Source organism: Sceloporus occidentalis, unplaced genomic scaffold (assembly GCF_023333645.1).
Source record: "Sceloporus occidentalis isolate IW3139 unplaced genomic scaffold, rSceOcc1.0.p SCAF_91, whole genome shotgun sequence".
Lineage (NCBI taxonomy): Eukaryota > Metazoa > Chordata > Lepidosauria > Squamata > Phrynosomatidae > Sceloporus > Sceloporus occidentalis.
The window spans coordinates 426184-443705 of NW_028317071.1; the positions used below are offsets into that span (position 1 = coordinate 426184).

The 17522-nt window shown below is 57.0% G+C and overlaps 1 protein-coding gene across 1 annotated transcript in view; it reads left to right on the top strand.

Annotated features, from left to right (window-relative positions):
• The window catches only part of LOC149284505 (seizure 6-like protein), a 172946-nt gene that overhangs the window by 59668 nt on the left and 95756 nt on the right, over positions 1-17522 (top strand). The gene's annotated exons all lie outside the window — the stretch shown is intronic.

Here is a 17522-nt window from a genome sequence, read left to right on the forward strand (position 1 = left end):
AAAGGGTCCTCCACCCACAAGTGCCCAGGCAATCACCTCCGCTGCTGGCCTGCTCTTGTTGCTGCAGGGTCTCCTCCAGGTCACCAAAGTCTCTGAGGGAACTCTGGGAAGGCGTTTTAAAGGGTCCTCCACCCACAAGTGCCCAGGCAATCACCTCTGCTGCTGGGCTGCTCTTGTTGCTGCAGGGTCTCCTCCTCGTCACCAAAATCTCTGAGGGAACTCTGGGAAGGCGTTTTAAAGGGTCCTCCACCCATAAGTGCCCAGGCAATCACCTCTGCTGCTGGGCTGCTCTTGTTGTTGCAGGGTCTCCTCCAGGTCACCAAAGTCTCTGAGGGAACTCTGGGAAGGCGTTTTAAAGGGTCCTCCACCCACAAGTGCCCAGGCAATCACCTCTGCTGCTGGGCTGCTCTTGTTGCTGCAGGGTCTCCTCCTCGTCACCAAAGTATCTGAGGGAACTCTGGGAAGGCGTTTTAAAGGGTCCTCCACCCACAAGTGCCCAGGCAATCACCTCCGCTGCTGGGCTGCTCTTGTTGATGCAGGGTCTCCTCCTCGTCACCAAAGTCTCTGAGGGAACTCTGGGAAGGCGTTTTAAAGGGTCGTCCACCCACAAGTGCCCAGGCAATCACCTCTGCTGCTGGGCTGCTCTTGTTGATGCAGGGTCTCCTCCTCGTCACCAAAGTCTCTGAGGGAACTCTGGGAAGGCGTTTTAAAGGGTCCTCCACCTACAAGTGCCCAGGCAATCACCTCTGCTGCTGGGCTGCTCTTGTTGCTGCAGGGTCTCCTCCTTGTCACCAAAGTCTCTGAGGGAACTCTGGGAAGGCGTTTTAAAGGGTCCTCCACCTACAAGTGCCCAGGCAATCACCTCTGCTGCTGGGCTGCTCTTGTTGATGCAGGGTCTCCTCCTCGTCACCAAAGTCTCTGAGGGAACTCTGGGAAGGCGTTTTAAAGGGTCCTCCACCCACAAGTGCCCAGGCAATCACCTCTGCTGCTGGGCTGCTCTTGTTGCTGAGGGTCTCCTCTAGGTCACCAAAGTCTCTGAGGGAACTCTGGGAAGGCGTTTTAAAGGGTCCTCCACCCACAAGTGCCCAGGCAATCACCTCTGCTGCTGGGCTGCTCTTGTTGCTGCAGGGTCTCCTCCTCGTCACCAAAGTCTCTGAGGGAACTCTGGGAAGGCGTTTTAAAGGGTCCTCCACCCACAAGTGCCCAGGCAATCACCTCTGCTGCTGGGCTGCTCTTCTTGCTGCAGGGTCTCCTCCTCGTCACCAAAGTATCTGAGGGAACTCTGGGAAGGCGTTTTAAAGGGTCCTCCACCCACAAGTGCCCAGGCAATCACCTCCGCTGCTGGCCTGCTCTTGTTGCTGCAGGGTCTCCTCCAGGTCACCAAAGTCTCTGAGGGAACTCTGGGAAGGCGTTTTAAAGGGTTGTCCACCACAAGTGCCCAGGCAATCACCTCTGCTGCTGGGCTGCTCTTCTTGATGCAGGGTCTCCTCCTCGTCACCAAAGTCTCTGAGGGAACTCTGGGAAGGCGTTTTAAAGGGTCCTCCACCCACAAGTGCCCAGGCAATCACATCTGCTGCTGGGCTGCTCTTGTTGCTGCAGGGTCTCCTCCTCGTCACCAAAGTCTCTGAGGGAACTCTGGGAAGGCGTTTTAAAGGGTCCCCCACCCACAAGTGCCCAGGCAATCACCTCTGCTGCTGGGCTGCTCTTGTTGCTGCAGGGTCTCCTCCTCGTCACCAAAGTCTCTGAGGGAACTCTGGGAAGGCGTTTTAAAGGGTCCTCCACCACAAGTGCCCAGGTAATCACCTCTGCTGCTGGGCTGCTCTTGTTGTTGCAGGGTCTCCTCCTCGTCACCAAAGTCTCTGAGGGAACTCTGGGAAGGCGTGTTAAAGGGTCCTCCACCCACAAGTGCCCAGGCAATCACCTCTGCTGCTGGGCTGCTCTTGTTCCTGCAGGGTCTCCTCCTCGTCACCAAAATCTCTGAGGGAACTCTGGGAAGGCGTTTTAAAGGGTCCTCCACCCACAAGTGCCCAGGCAATCACCTCTGCTGCTGGGCTGCTCTTGTTGTTGCAGGGTCTCCTCCAGGTCACCAAAGTCTCTGAGGGAACTCTGGGAAGGCGTTTTAAAGGGTCCTCCACCCACAAGTGCCCATGCAATCACCTCTGCTGCTGGGCTGCTCTTCTTGCTGCAGGGTCTCCTCCTCGTCACCAAAGTCTCTGAGGGAACTCTGGGAAGGCGTTTTAAAGGGTCCTCCACCCACAAGTGCCCAGGCAATCACCTCCGCTGCTGGCCTGCTCTTGTTGCTGCAGGGTCTCCTCCAGGTCACCAAAGTCTCTGAGGGAACTCTGGGAAGGCGTTTTAAAGGGTCCTCCACCCACAAGTGCCCAGGCAATCACCTTTGCTGCTGGGCTGCTCTTGTTGATGCAGGGTCTCCTCCTCGTCACCAAAGTCTCTGAGGGAACTCTGGGAAGGCGTTTTAAAGGGTCCTCCACCCACAAGTGCCCAGGCAATCACCTCTGCTGCTGGGCTGCTCTTGTTGATGCAGGGTCTCCTCCTCGTCACCAAAGTCTCTGAGGGAACTCTGGGAAGGCGTTTTAAAGGGTCCTCCACCCACAAGTGCCCAGGCAATCACCTCTGCTGCTGGGCTGCTCTTGTTGCTGAGGGTCTCCTCTAGGTCACCAAAGTCTCTGAGGGAACTCTGGGAAGGCGTTTTAAAGGGTCCTCCACCCACAAGTGCCCAGGCAATCACCTCTGCTGCTGGGCTGCTCTTGTTGCTGCAGGGTCTCCTCTTCGTCACCAAAGTCTCTGAGGGAACTCTGGGAAGGCGTTTTAAAGGGTCCTCCACCCACAAGTGCCCAGGCAATCACCTCTGCTGCTGGGCTGCTCTTCTTGCTGCAGGGTCTCCTCCTCGTCACCAAAGTATCTGAGGGAACTCTGGGAAGGCGTTTTAAAGGGTCCTCCACCCACAAGTGCCCAGGCAATCACCTCCGCTGCTGGCCTGCTCTTGTTGCTGCAGGGTCTCCTCCAGGTCACCAAAGTCTCTGAGGGAACTCTGGGAAGGCGTTTTAAAGGGTTGTCCACCACAAGTGCCCAGGCAATCACCTCTGCTGCTGGGCTGCTCTTCTTGATGCAGGGTCTCCTCCTCGTCACCAAAGTCTCTGAGGGAACTCTGGGAAGGCGTTTTAAAGGGTCCTCCACCCACAAGTGCCCAGGCAATCACATCTGCTGCTGGGCTGCTCTTGTTGCTGCAGGGTCTCCTCCTCGTCACCAAAGTCTCTGAGGGAACTCTGGGAAGGCGTTTTAAAGGGTCCCCCACCCACAAGTGCCCAGGCAATCACCTCTGCTGCTGGGCTGCTCTTGTTGCTGCAGGGTCTCCTCCTCGTCACCAAAGTCTCTGAGGGAACTCTGGGAAGGCGTTTTAAAGGGTCCTCCACCACAAGTGCCCAGGCAATCACCTCTGCTGCTGGGCTGCTCTTGTTGTTGCAGGGTCTCCTCCTCGTCACCAAAGTCTCTGAGGGAACTCTGGGAAGGCGTGTTAAAGGGTCCTCCACCCACAAGTGCCCAGGCAATCACCTCTGCTGCTGGGCTGCTCTTGTTCCTGCAGGGTCTCCTCCTCGTCACCAAAATCTCTGAGGGAACTCTGGGAAGGCGTTTTAAAGGGTCCTCCACCCACAAGTGCCCAGGCAATCACCTCTGCTGCTGGGCTGCTCTTGTTGCTGAGGGTCTCCTCTAGGTCACCAAAGTCTCTGAGGGAACTCTGGGAAGGCGTTTTAAAGGGTCCTCCACCCACAAGTGCCCAGGCAATCACCTCTGCTGCTGGGCTGCTCTTGTTGCTGCAGGGTCTCCTCCTCGTCACCAAAGTCTCTGAGGGAACTCTGGGAAGGCGTTTTAAAGGGTCCTCCACCCACAAGTGCCCAGGCAATCACCTCTGCTGCTGGGCTGCTCTTCTTGCTGCAGGGTCTCCTCCTCGTCACCAAAGTATCTGAGGGAACTCTGGGAAGGCGTTTTAAAGGGTCCTCCACCCACAAGTGCCCAGGCAATCACCTCCGCTGCTGGCCTGCTCTTGTTGCTGCAGGGTCTCCTCCAGGTCACCAAAGTCTCTGAGGGAACTCTGGGAAGGCGTTTTAAAGGGTTGTCCACCACAAGTGCCCAGGCAATCACCTCTGCTGCTGGGCTGCTCTTCTTGATGCAGGGTCTCCTCCTCGTCACCAAAGTCTCTGAGGGAACTCTGGGAAGGCGTTTTAAAGGGTCCTCCACCCACAAGTGCCCAGGCAATCACATCTGCTGCTGGGCTGCTCTTGTTGCTGCAGGGTCTCCTCCTCGTCACCAAAGTCTCTGAGGGAACTCTGGGAAGGCGTTTTAAAGGGTCCCCCACCCACAAGTGCCCAGGCAATCACCTCTGCTGCTGGGCTGCTCTTGTTGCTGCAGGGTCTCCTCCTCGTCACCAAAGTCTCTGAGGGAACTCTGGGAAGGCGTTTTAAAGGGTCCTCCACCACAAGTGCCCAGGCAATCACCTCTGCTGCTGGGCTGCTCTTGTTGTTGCAGGGTCTCCTCCTCGTCACCAAAGTCTCTGAGGGAACTCTGGGAAGGCGTGTTAAAGGGTCCTCCACCCACAAGTGCCCAGGCAATCACCTCTGCTGCTGGGCTGCTCTTGTTCCTGCAGGGTCTCCTCCTCGTCACCAAAATCTCTGAGGGAACTCTGGGAAGGCGTTTTAAAGGGTCCTCCACCCACAAGTGCCCAGGCAATCACCTCTGCTGCTGGGCTGCTCTTGTTGTTGCAGGGTCTCCTCCAGGTCACCAAAGTCTCTGAGGGAACTCTGGGAAGGCGTTTTAAAGGGTCCTCCACCCACTAGTGCCCATGCAATCACCTCTGCTGCTGGGCTGCTCTTCTTGCTGCAGGGTCTCCTCCTCGTCACCAAAGTCTCTGAGGGAACTCTGGGAAGGCGTTTTAAAGGGTCCTCCACCCACAAGTGCCCAGGCAATCACCTCCGCTGCTGGCCTGCTCTTGTTGCTGCAGGGTCTCCTCCAGGTCACCAAAGTCTCTGAGGGAACTCTGGGAAGGCGTTTTAAAGGGTCCTCCACCCACAAGTGCCCAGGCAATCACCTTTGCTGCTGGGCTGCTCTTGTTGATGCAGGGTCTCCTCCTCATCACCAAAGTCTCTGAGGGAACTCTGGGAAGGCGTTTTAAAGGGTCCTCCACCCACAAGTGCCCAGGCAATCACCTCTGCTTCTGGGCTGCTCTTGTTGCTGCAGGGTCTTCTCCTCGTCACCAAAGTCTCTGAGGGAACTCTGGGAAGGCGTTTTAAAGGGTCCTCCACCCACAAGTGCCCAGGCAATCACCTCTGCTGCTGGGCTGCTCTTGTTGATGCAGGGTCTCCTCCTCGTCACCAAAGTCTCTGAGGGAACTCTGGGAAGGCGTTTTAAAGGGTCCTCCACCCACAAGTGCCCAGGCAATCACCTCTGCTGCTGGGCTGCTCTTGTTGCTGCAGGGTCTCCTCCTCGTCACCAAAGTCTCTGAGGGAACTCTGGGAAGGCGTTTTAAAGGGTGGTCCACCACAAGTGCCCAGGCAATCACCTCTGCTGCTGGGCTGCTCTTGTTGTTGCAGGGTCTCCTCCTCGTCACCAAAGTCTCTGAGGGAACTCTGGGAAGGCGTTTTAAAGGGTCCTCCACCCACAAGTGCCCAGGCAATCACCTCTGCTGCTGGGCTGCTCTTGTTGATGCAGGGTCTCCTCCTCGTCACCAAAGTCTCTGAGGGAACTCTGGGAAGCCGTTTTAAAGGGTCGTCCACCACAAGTGCCCAGGCAATCACCTCTGCTGCTGGGCTGCTCTTGTTGCTGCAGGGTCTCCTCCTCGTCACCAAAGTCTCTGAGGGAACTCTGGGAAGGCGTTTTAAAGGGTCCTCCACCCACAAGTGCCCAGGCAATCACCTCTGCTGCTGGGCTGCTCTTGTTGCTGCAGGGTCTTCTCCTCGTCACCAAAGTCTCTGAGGGAACTCTGGGAAGGCGTTTTAAAGGGTCCTCCACCCACAAGTGCCCAGGCAATCACCTCTGCTGCTGGGCTGCTCTTGTTGCTGCAGGGTCTCCTCCTCGTCACCAAAGTCTCTGAGGGAACTCTGGGAAGGCGTTTTAAAGGGTCCTCCACCCACAAGTGCCCAGGCAATCACCTCTGCTGCTGGGCTGCTCTTGTTGCTGCAGGGTCTCCTCCTCGTCACCAAAGTCTCTGAGGGAACTCTGGGAAGGCGTTTTAAAGGGTCCTCCACCCACAAGTGCCCAGGCAATCACCTCTGCTGCTGGGCTGCTCTTGTTGCTGCAGGGTCTCCTCCTCGTCACCAAAGTCTCTGAGGGAACTCTGGGAAGGCGTTTTAAAGGGTCCTCCACCACAAGTGCCCAGGCAATCACCTCTGCTGCTGGGCTGCTCTTGTTGTTGCAGGGTCTCCTCCTCGTCACCAAAGTCTCTGAGGGAACTCTGGGAAGGCGTATTAAAGGGTCCTCCACCCACAAGTGCCCAGGCAATCACCTCTGCTGCTGGGCTGCTCTTGTTGCTGCAGGGTCTCCTCCAGATCACCAAAGTCTCTGAGGGAACTCTGGGAAGGCGTTTTAAAGGGTCCTCCACCCACAAGTGCCCAGGCAATCACCTCTGCTGCTGGGCTGCTCTTGTTGATGCAGGGTCTTCTCCTCGTCACCAAAGTCTCTGAGGGAACTCAGGGAAGGCGTTTTAAAGGGTGGTCCACCACAAGTGCCCAGGCAATCACCTCTGCTGCTGGGCTGCTCTTGTTGCTGCAGGGTCTCCTCCTCGTCACCAAAATCTCTGAGGGAACTCTGGGAAGGCGTTTTAAAGGGTCCTCCACCCACAAGTGCCCAGGCAATCACCTCTGCTGCTGGGCTGCTCTTGTTGTTGCAGGGTCTCCTCCAGGTCACCAAAGTCTCTGAGGGAACTCTGGGAAGGCGGTTTAAAGGGTCCTCCACCCACAAGTGCCCAGGCAATCACCTCTGCTGCTGGGCTGCTCTTGTTGCTGCAGGGTCTCCTCCAGGTCACCAAAGTCTCTGAGGGAACTCTGGGAAGGCGTTTTAAAGGGTCCTCCACCCACAAGTGCCCAGGCAATCACCTTTGCTGCTGGGCTGCTCTTGTTGCTGCAGGGTCTCCTCCTCGTCACCAAAGTCTCTGAGGGAACTCTGGGAAGGCGTTTTAAAGGGTCCTCCACCCACAAGTGCCCAGGCAATCACCTCTGCTGCTGGGCTGCTCTTGTTGCTGCAGGGTCTCCTCCTCGTCACCAAAGTCTCTGAGGGAACTCTGGGAAGGCGTTTTAAAGGGTCCTCCACCCACAAGTGCCCAGGCAATCACCTCTGCTGCTGGGCTGCTCTTCTTGCTGCAGGGTCTCCTCCTTGTCACCAAAGTATCTGAGGGAACTCTGGGAAGGCGTTTTAAAGGGTCCTCCACCCACAAGTGCCCAGGCAATCACCTCCGCTGCTGGGCTGCTCTTGTTGCTGCAGGGTCTCCTCCTCGTCACCAAAATCTCTGAGGGAACTCTGGGAAGGCGTTTTAAAGGGTCCTCCACCCACAAGTGCCCAGGCAATCACCTCTGCTGCTGGGCTGCTCTTGTTGTTGCAGGGTCTCCTCCAGGTCACCAAAGTCTCTGAGGGAACTCTGGGAAGGCGTTTTAAAGGGTCCTCCACCCACAAGTGCCCATGCAATCACCTCTGCTGCTGGGCTGCTCTTCTTGCTGCAGGGTCTCCTCCTCGTCACCAAAGTATCTGAGGGAACTCTGGGAAGGAGTTTTAAAGGGTCCTCCACCCACAAGTGCCCAGGCAATCACCTCCGCTGCTGGCCTGCTCTTGTTGCTGCAGGGTCTCCTCCAGGTCACCAAAGTCTCTGAGGGAACTCTGGGAAGGCGTTTTAAAGGGTCCTCCACCCACAAGTGCCCAGGCAATCACCTCTGCTGCTGGGCTGCTCTTGTTGCTGCAGGGTCTCCTCCTCGTCACCAAAATCTCTGAGGGAACTCTGGGAAGGCGTTTTAAAGGGTCCTCCACCCATAAGTGCCCAGGCAATCACCTCTGCTGCTGGGCTGCTCTTGTTGTTGCAGGGTCTCCTCCAGGTCACCAAAGTCTCTGAGGGAACTCTCGGAAGGCGTTTTAAAGGGTCCTCCACCCACAAGTGCCCAGGCAATCACCTCTGCTGCTGGGCTGCTCTTGTTGCTGCAGGGTCTCCTCCTCGTCACCAAAGTATCTGAGGGAACTCTGGGAAGGCGTTTTAAAGGGTCCTCCACCCACAAGTGCCCAGGCAATCACCTCCGCTGCTGGGCTGCTCTTGTTGATGCAGGGTCTCCTCCTCGTCACCAAAGTCTCTGAGGGAACTCTGGGAAGGCGTTTTAAAGGGTCGTCCACCCACAAGTGCCCAGGCAATCACCTCTGCTGCTGGGCTGCTCTTGTTGATGCAGGGTCTCCTCCTCGTCACCAAAGTCTCTGAGGGAACTCTGGGAAGGCGTTTTAAAGGGTCCTCCACCTACAAGTGCCCAGGCAATCACCTCTGCTGCTGGGCTGCTCTTGTTGCTGCAGGGTCTCCTCCTTGTCACCAAAGTCTCTGAGGGAACTCTGGGAAGGCGTTTTAAAGGGTCCTCCACCTACAAGTGCCCAGGCAATCACCTCTGCTGCTGGGCTGCTCTTGTTGATGCAGGGTCTCCTCCTCGTCACCAAAGTCTCTGAGGGAACTCTGGGAAGGCGTTTTAAAGGGTCCTCCACCCACAAGTGCCCAGGCAATCACCTCTGCTGCTGGGCTGCTCTTGTTGCTGAGGGTCTCCTCTAGGTCACCAAAGTCTCTGAGGGAACTCTGGGAAGGCGTTTTAAAGGGTCCTCCACCCACAAGTGCCCAGGCAATCACCTCTGCTGCTGGGCTGCTCTTGTTGCTGCAGGGTCTCCTCCTCGTCACCAAAGTCTCTGAGGGAACTCTGGGAAGGCGTTTTAAAGGGTCCTCCACCCACAAGTGCCCAGGCAATCACCTCTGCTGCTGGGCTGCTCTTCTTGCTGCAGGGTCTCCTCCTCGTCACCAAAGTATCTGAGGGAACTCTGGGAAGGCGTTTTAAAGGGTCCTCCACCCACAAGTGCCCAGGCAATCACCTCCGCTGCTGGCCTGCTCTTGTTGCTGCAGGGTCTCCTCCAGGTCACCAAAGTCTCTGAGGGAACTCTGGGAAGGCGTTTTAAAGGGTTGTCCACCACAAGTGCCCAGGCAATCACCTCTGCTGCTGGGCTGCTCTTGTTGATGCAGGGTCTCCTCCTCGTCACCAAAGTCTCTGAGGGAACTCTGGGAAGGCGTTTTAAAGGGTCCTCCACCCACAAGTGCCCAGGCAATCACCTCTGCTGCTGGGCTGCTCTTGTTGCTGCAGGGTCTCCTCCTCGTCACCAAAGTCTCTGAGGGAACTCTGGGAAGGCGTTTTAAAGGGTCCCCCACCCACAAGTGCCCAGGCAATCACCTCTGCTGCTGGGCTGCTCTTGTTGCTGCAGGGTCTCCTCCTCGTCACCAAAGTCTCTGAGGGAACTCTGGGAAGGCGTTTTAAAGGGTCCTCCACCACAAGTGCCCAGGCAATCACCTCTGCTGCTGGGCTGCTCTTGTTGTTGCAGGGTCTCCTCCTCGTCACCAAAGTCTCTGAGGGAACTCTGGGAAGGCGTGTTAAAGGGTCCTCCACCCACAAGTGCCCAGGCAATCACCTCTGCTGCTGGGCTGCTCTTGTTCCTGCAGGGTCTCCTCCTCGTCACCAAAATCTCTGAGGGAACTCTGGGAAGGCGTTTTAAAGGGTCCTCCACCCACAAGTGCCCAGGCAATCACCTCTGCTGCTGGGCTGCTCTTGTTGTTGCAGGGTCTCCTCCAGGTCACCAAAGTCTCTGAGGGAACTCTGGGAAGGCGTTTTAAAGGGTCCTCCACCCACAAGTGCCCATGCAATCACCTCTGCTGCTGGGCTGCTCTTCTTGCTGCAGGGTCTCCTCCTCGTCACCAAAGTCTCTGAGGGAACTCTGGGAAGGCGTTTTAAAGGGTCCTCCACCCACAAGTGCCCAGGCAATCACCTCCGCTGCTGGCCTGCTCTTGTTGCTGCAGGGTCTCCTCCAGGTCACCAAAGTCTCTGAGGGAACTCTGGGAAGGCGTTTTAAAGGGTCCTCCACCCACAAGTGCCCAGGCAATCACCTCTGCTGCTGGGCTGCTCTTGTTGCTGCAGGGTCTCCTCCTCGTCACCAAAATCTCTGAGGGAACTCTGGGAAGGCGTTTTAAAGGGTCCTCCACCCATAAGTGCCCAGGCAATCACCTCTGCTGCTGGGCTGCTCTTGTTGTTGCAGGGTCTCCTCCAGGTCACCAAAGTCTCTGAGGGAACTCTGGGAAGGCGTTTTAAAGGGTCCTCCACCCACAAGTGCCCAGGCAATCACCTCTGCTGCTGGGCTGCTCTTGTTGCTGCAGGGTCTCCTCCTCGTCACCAAAGTATCTGAGGGAACTCTGGGAAGGCGTTTTAAAGGGTCCTCCACCCACAAGTGCCCAGGCAATCACCTCTGCTGCTGGGCTGCTCTTGTAGATGCAGGGTCTTCTCCTCGTCACCAAAGTCTCTGAGGGAACTCTGGGAAGGCGTTTTAAAGGGTCCTCCACCCACAAGTGCCCAGGCAATCACCTCTGCTGCTGGGCTGCTCTTGTTGCTGCAGGGTCTCCTCCTCGTCACCAAAATCTCTGAGGGAACTCTGGGAAGGCGTTTTAAAGGGTCCTCCACCCACAAGTGCCCAGGCAATCACCTCTGCTGCTGGGCTGCTCTTGTTGCTGCAGGGTCTCCTCCTCGTCACCAAAGTCTCTGAGGGAACTCTGGGAAGGCGTTTTAAAGGGTCCTCCACCCACAAGTGCCCAGGCAATCACCTCTGCTGCTGGGCTGCTCTTGTTGCTGCAGGGTCTCCTCCTCGTCACCAAAGTCTCTGAGGGAACTCTGGGAAGGCGTTTTAAAGGGTCCTCCACCCACAAGTGCCCAGGCAATCACCTCTGCTGCTGGGCTGCTCTTGTTGCTGCAGGGTCTCCTCCTCGTCACCAAAGTCTCTGAGGGAACTCTGGGAAGGCGTTTTAAAGGGTCCTCCACCCACAAGTGCCCAGGCAATCACCTCTGCTGCTGGGCTGCTCTTGTTGATGCAGGGTCTTCTCCTCGTCACCAAAGTCTCTGAGGGAACTCTGGGAAGGCGTTTTAAAGGGTCCTCCACCCACAAGTGCCCAGGCAATCACCTCTGCTGCTGGGCTGCTCTTGTTGTTGCAGGGTCTCCTCCAGGTCACCAAAGTCTCTGAGGGAACTCTGGGAAGGCGTTTTAAAGGGTCCTCCACCCACAAGTGCCCAGGCAATCACCTCTGCTGCTGGGCTGCTCTTGTTGCTGCAGGGTCTCCTCCTCGTCACCAAAGTCTCTGAGGGAACTCTGGGAAGGCGTTTTAAAGGGTCCTCCACCCACAAGTGCCCAGGCAATCACCTCTGCTGCTGGGCTGCTCTTGTTGCTGCAGGGTCTCCTCCTCGTCACCAAAGTCTCTGAGGGAACTCTGGGAAGGCGTTTTAAAGGGTCCTCCACCCACAAGTGCCCAGGCAATCACCTCTGCTGCTGGGCTGCTCTTGTTGCTGCAGGGTCTCCTCCTCGTCACCAAAGTCTCTGAGGGAACTCTGGGAAGGCGTTTTAAAGGGTCCTCCACCCACAAGTGCCCAGGCAATCACCTCTGCTGCTGGGCTGCTCTTCTTGCTGCAGGGTCTCCTCCTCGTCACCAAAGTATCTGAGGGAACTCTGGGAAGGCGTTTTAAAGGGTCCTCCACCCACAAGTGCCCAGGCAATCACCTCCGCTGCTGGCCTGCTCTTGTTGCTGCAGGGTCTCCTCCAGGTCACCAAAGTCTCTGAGGGAACTCTGGGAAGGCGTTTTAAAGGGTTGTCCACCACAAGTGCCCAGGCAATCACCTCTGCTGCTGGGCTGCTCTTGTTGATGCAGGGTCTCCTCCTCGTCACCAAAGTCTCTGAGGGAACTCTGGGAAGGCGTTTTAAAGGGTCCTCCACCCACAAGTGCCCAGGCAATCACCTCTGCTGCTGGGCTGCTCTTGTTGCTGCAGGGTCTCCTCCTCGTCACCAAAGTCTCTGAGGGAACTCTGGGAAGGCGTTTTAAAGGGTCCCCCACCCACAAGTGCCCAGGCAATCACCTCTGTTGCTGGGCTGCTCTTGTTGCTGCAGGGTCTCCTCCTCGTCACCAAAGTCTCTGAGGGAACTCTGGGAAGGCGTTTTAAAGGGTCCTCCACCACAAGTGCCCAGGCAATCACCTCTGCTGCTGGGCTGCTCTTGTTGTTGCAGGGTCTCCTCCTCGTCACCAAAGTCTCTGAGGGAACTCTGGGAAGGCGTGTTAAAGGGTCCTCCACCCACAAGTGCCCAGGCAATCACCTCTGCTGCTGGGCTGCTCTTGTTCCTGCAGGGTCTCCTCCTCGTCACCAAAATCTCTGAGGGAACTCTGGGAAGGCGTTTTAAAGGGTCCTCCACCCACAAGTGCCCAGGCAATCACCTCTGCTGCTGGGCTGCTCTTGTTGTTGCAGGGTCTCCTCCAGGTCACCAAAGTCTCTGAGGGAACTCTGGGAAGGCGTTTTAAAGGGTCCTCCACCCACAAGTGCCCAGGCAATCACCTCTGCTGCTGGGCTGCTCTTGTTGCTGCAGGGTCTCCTCCTCGTCACCAAAGTCTCTGAGGGAACTCTGGGAAGGCGTTTTAAAGGGTCCTCCACCCACAAGTGCCCATGCAATCACCTCTGCTGCTGGGCTGCTCTTCTTGCTGCAGGGTCTCCTCCTCGTCACCAAAGTCTCTGAGGGAACTCTGGGAAGGCGTTTTAAAGGGTCCTCCACCCACAAGTGCCCAGGCAATCACCTCCGCTGCTGGCCTGCTCTTGTTGCTGCAGGGTCTCCTCCAGGTCACCAAAGTCTCTGAGGGAACTCTGGGAAGGCGTTTTAAAGGGTCCTCCACCCACAAGTGCCCAGGCAATCACCTCTGCTGCTGGGCTGCTCTTGTTGCTGCAGGGTCTCCTCCTCGTCACCAAAATCTCTGAGGGAACTCTGGGAAGGCGTTTTAAAGGGTCCTCCACCCACAAGTGCCCAGGCAATCACCTCTGCTGCTGGGCTGCTCTTGTTGCTGCAGGGTCTCCTCCTCGTCACCAAAGTATCTGAGGGAACTCTGGGAAGGCGTTTTAAAGGGTCCTCCACCCACAAGTGCCCAGGCAATCACCTCTGCTGCTGGGCTGCTCTTGTTGATGCAGGGTCTTCTCCTCGTCACCAAAGTCTCTGAGGGAACTCTGGGAAGGCGTTTTAAAGGGTCCTCCACCCACAAGTGCCCAGGCAATCACCTCTGCTGCTGGGCTGCTCTTGTTGCTGCAGGGTCTCCTCCTCGTCACCAAAATCTCTGAGGGAACTCTGGGAAGGCGTTTTAAAGGGTCCTCCACCCACAAGTGCCCAGGCAATCACCTCTGCTGCTGGGCTGCTCTTGTTGCTGCAGGTTCTCCTCCTCGTCACCAAAGTCTCTGAGGGAACTCTGGGAAGGCGTTTTAAAGGGTCCTCCACCCACAAGTGCCCAGGCAATCACCTCTGCTGCTGGGCTGCTCTTGTTGCTGCAGGGTCTCCTCCTCGTCACCAAAGTCTCTGAGGGAACTCTGGGAAGGCGTTTTAAAGGGTCCTCCACCCACAAGTGCCCAGGCAATCACCTCTGCTGCTGGGCTGCTCTTGTTGCTGCAGGGTCTCCTCCTCGTCACCAAAGTCTCTGAGGGAACTCTGGGAAGGCGTTTTAAAGGGTCCTCCACCCACAAGTGCCCAGGCAATCACCTCTGCTGCTGGGCTGCTCTTGTTGATGCAGGGTCTTCTCCTCGTCACCAAAGTCTCTGAGGGAACTCTGGGAAGGCGTTTTAAAGGGTCCTCCACCCACAAGTGCCCAGGCAATCACCTCTGCTGCTGGGCTGCTCTTGTTGTTGCAGGGTCTCCTCCAGGTCACCAAAGTCTCTGAGGGAACTCTGGGAAGGCGTTTTAAAGGGTCCTCCACCCACAAGTGCCCAGGCAATCACCTCTGCTGCTGGGCTGCTCTTGTTGCTGCAGGGTCTCCTCCTCGTCACCAAAGTCTCTGAGGGAACTCTGGGAAGGCGTTTTAAAGGGTCCTCCACCCACAAGTGCCCAGGCAATCACCTCTGCTGCTGGGCTGCTCTTGTTGCTGCAGGGTCTCCTCCTCGTCACCAAAGTCTCTGAGGGAACTCTGGGAAGGCGTTTTAAAGGGTCCTCCACCCACAAGTGCCCAGGCAATCACCTCTGCTGCTGGGCTGCTCTTGTTGCTGCAGGGTCTCCTCCTCGTCACCAAAGTCTCTGAGGGAACTCTGGGAAGGCGTTTTAAAGGGTCCTCCACCCGCAGGTGCCCAGGCAATCACCTCTGCTGCTGGGCTGCTCTTGTTGCTGAGGGTCTCCTCCAGGTCACCAAAGTCTCTGAGGTAACTCTGGGAAGGCATTTTAAAGGGTCCTCCACCCACAAGTGCCCAGGCAATCACCTCTGCTGCTGGGCTGCTCTTGTTGATGTAGGGTCTTCTCCTCGTCACCAAAGTCTCTGAGGGAACTCTGGGAAGGCGTTTTAAAGGGTCCTCCACCCACAAGTGCCCAGGCAATCACCTCTGCTGCTGGGCTGCTCTTGTTGATGCAGGGTCTCCTCCTCGTCACCAAAGTCTCTGAGGGAACGCTGGGAAGGCGTTTTAAAGGGTCGTCCACCACAAGTGCCCAGGCAATCACGTCTGCTGCTGGGCTGCTCTTGTTGCTGCAGGGTCTCCTCCTCGTCACCAAAGTCTCTGAGGGAACTCTGGGAAGGCGTTTTAAAGGGTCCTCCACCCACAAGTGCCCAGGCAATCCCTTCTGCTGCTGGGCTGCTCTTGTTGCTGCAGGGTCTCCTCCTCGTCACCAAAGTCTCTGAGGGAACTCTGGGAAGGCGTTTTAAAGGGTGGTCCACCACAAGTGCCCAGGCAATCACCTCTGCTGTTGGGCTGCTCTTGTTGTTGCAGGGTCTCCTCCTCGTCACCAAAGTCTCTGAAGGAACTCTGGGAAGGCGTTTTAAAGGGTCCTCCACCCACAAGTGCCCAGGCAATCACCTCTGCTGCTGGGCTGCTCTTGTTGATGCAGGGTCTCCTCCTCGTCACCAAAGTCTCTGAGGGAACTCTGGGAAGGCGTTTTAAAGGGTCGTCCACCACAAGTGCCTAGGCAATCACCTCTGCTGCTGGGCTGCTCTTGTTGCTGCAGGGTCTCCTCCTCGTCACCAAAGTCTTTGAGGGAACTCTGGGAAGGCGTTTTAAAGGGTCCTCCACCCACAAGTGCCCAGGCAATCACCTCTGCTGCTGGGCTGCTCTTGTTGCTGCAGGGTCTCCTCCTCGTCACCAAAGTCTCTGAGGGAACTCTGGGAAGGCGTTTTAAAGGGTCGTCCACCACAAGTGCCCAGGCAATCACCTCTGCTGCTGGGCTGCTCTTGTTGTTGCAGGGTCTCCTCCTCGTCACCAAAGTCCCTGACAGAACTCTGGGAAGGCGTTTTAAAGGGTCCTCCACCCACAAGTGCCCAGGCAATCACCTCTGCTGCTGGGCTGCTCTTGTTGATGCAGGGTCTTCTCCTCGTCACCAAAGTCTCTGAGGGAACTCTGGGAAGGCGTTTTAAAGGGTCCTCCACCCACAAGTGCCCAGGCAATCACCTCTGCTGCTGGGCTGCTCTTGTTGCTGCAGGGTCTCCTCCTCGTCACCAAAATCTCTGAGGGAACTCTGGGAAGGCGTTTTAAAGGGTCCTCCACCCACAAGTGCCCAGGCAATCACCTCTGCTGCTGGGCTGCTCTTGTTGCTGCAGGGTCTCCTCCTCGTCACCAAAGTCTCTGAGGGAACTCTGGGAAGGCGTTTTAAAGGGTCCTCCACCCACAAGTGCCCAGGCAATCACCTCTGCTGCTGGGCTGCTCTTGTTGCTGCAGGGTCTCCTCCTCGTCACCAAAGTCTCTGAGGGAACTCTGGGAAGGCGTTTTAAAGGGTGGTCCACCACAAGTGCCCAGGCAATCACCTCTGCTGTTGGGCTGCTCTTGTTGTTGCAGGGTCTCCTCCTCGTCACCAAAGTCTCTGAAGGAACTCTGGGAAGGCGTTTTAAAGGGTCCTCCACCCACAAGTGCCCAGGCAATCACCTCTGCTGCTGGGCTGCTCTTGTTGATGCAGGGTCTCCTCCTCGTCACCAAAGTCTCTGAGGGAACTCTGGGAAGGCGTTTTAAAGGGTCGTCCACCACAAGTGCCTAGGCAATCACCTCTGCTGCTGGGCTGCTCTTGTTGCTGCAGGGTCTCCTCCTCGTCACCAAAGTCTTTGAGGGAACTCTGGGAAGGCGTTTTAAAGGGTCCTCCACCCACAAGTGCCCAGGCAATCACCTCTGCTGCTGGGCTGCTCTTGTTGCTGCAGGGTCTCCTCCTCGTCACCAAAGTCTCTGAGGGAACTCTGGGAAGGCGTTTTAAAGGGTCGTCCACCACAAGTGCCCAGGCAATCACCTCTGCTGCTGGGCTGCTCTTGTTGTTGCAGGGTCTCCTCCTCGTCACCAAAGTCCCTGACAGAACTCTGGGAAGGCGTTTTAAAGGGTCCTCCACCCACAAGTGCCCAGGCAATCACCTCTGCTGCTGGGCTGCTCTTGTTGATGCAGGGTCTTCTCCTCGTCACCAAAGTCTCTGAGGGAACTCTGGGAAGGCGTTTTAAAGGGTCCTCCACCCACAAGTGCCCAGGCAATCACCTCTGCTGCTGGGCTGCTCTTGTTGCTGCAGGGTCTCCTCCTCGTCACCAAAATCTCTGAGGGAACTCTGGGAAGGCGTTTTAAAGGGTCCTCCACCCACAAGTGCCCAGGCAATCACCTCTGCTGCTGGGCTGCTCTTGTTGCTGCAGGGTCTCCTCCTCGTCACCAAAGTCTCTGAGGGAACTCTGGGAAGGCGTTTTAAAGGGTCCTCCACCCACAAGTGCCCAGGCAATCACCTCTGCTGCTGGGCTGCTCTTGTTGCTGCAGGGTCTCCTCCTCGTCACCAAAGTCTCTGAGGGAACTCTGGGAAGGCGTTTTAAAGGGTCCTCCACCCACAAGTTCCCAGGCAATGACCTCTGCTGCTGGGCTGCTCTTCTTGCTGCAGGGTCTCCTCCTCGTCACCAAAGTCTCTGAGGGAACTCTGGGAAGGCGTTTTAAAGGGTCCTCCACCCACAAGTGCCCAGGCAATCACCTCTGCTGCTGGGCTGCTCTTGTTGATGCAGGGTCTTCTCCTCGTCACCAAAGGCTCTGAGGGAACTCTGGGAAGGCGTTTTAAAGGGTCCTCCACCCACAAGTGCCCAGGCAATCACCTCTGCTGCTGGGCTGCTCTTGTTGTTGCAGGGTCTCCTCCAGGTCACCAAAGTCTCTGAGGGAACTCTGGGAAGGCGTTTTAAAGGGTCCTCCACCCACAAGTGCCCAGGCAATCACCTCTGCTGCTGGGCTGCTCTTGTTGCTGCAGGGTCTCCTCCTCGTCAC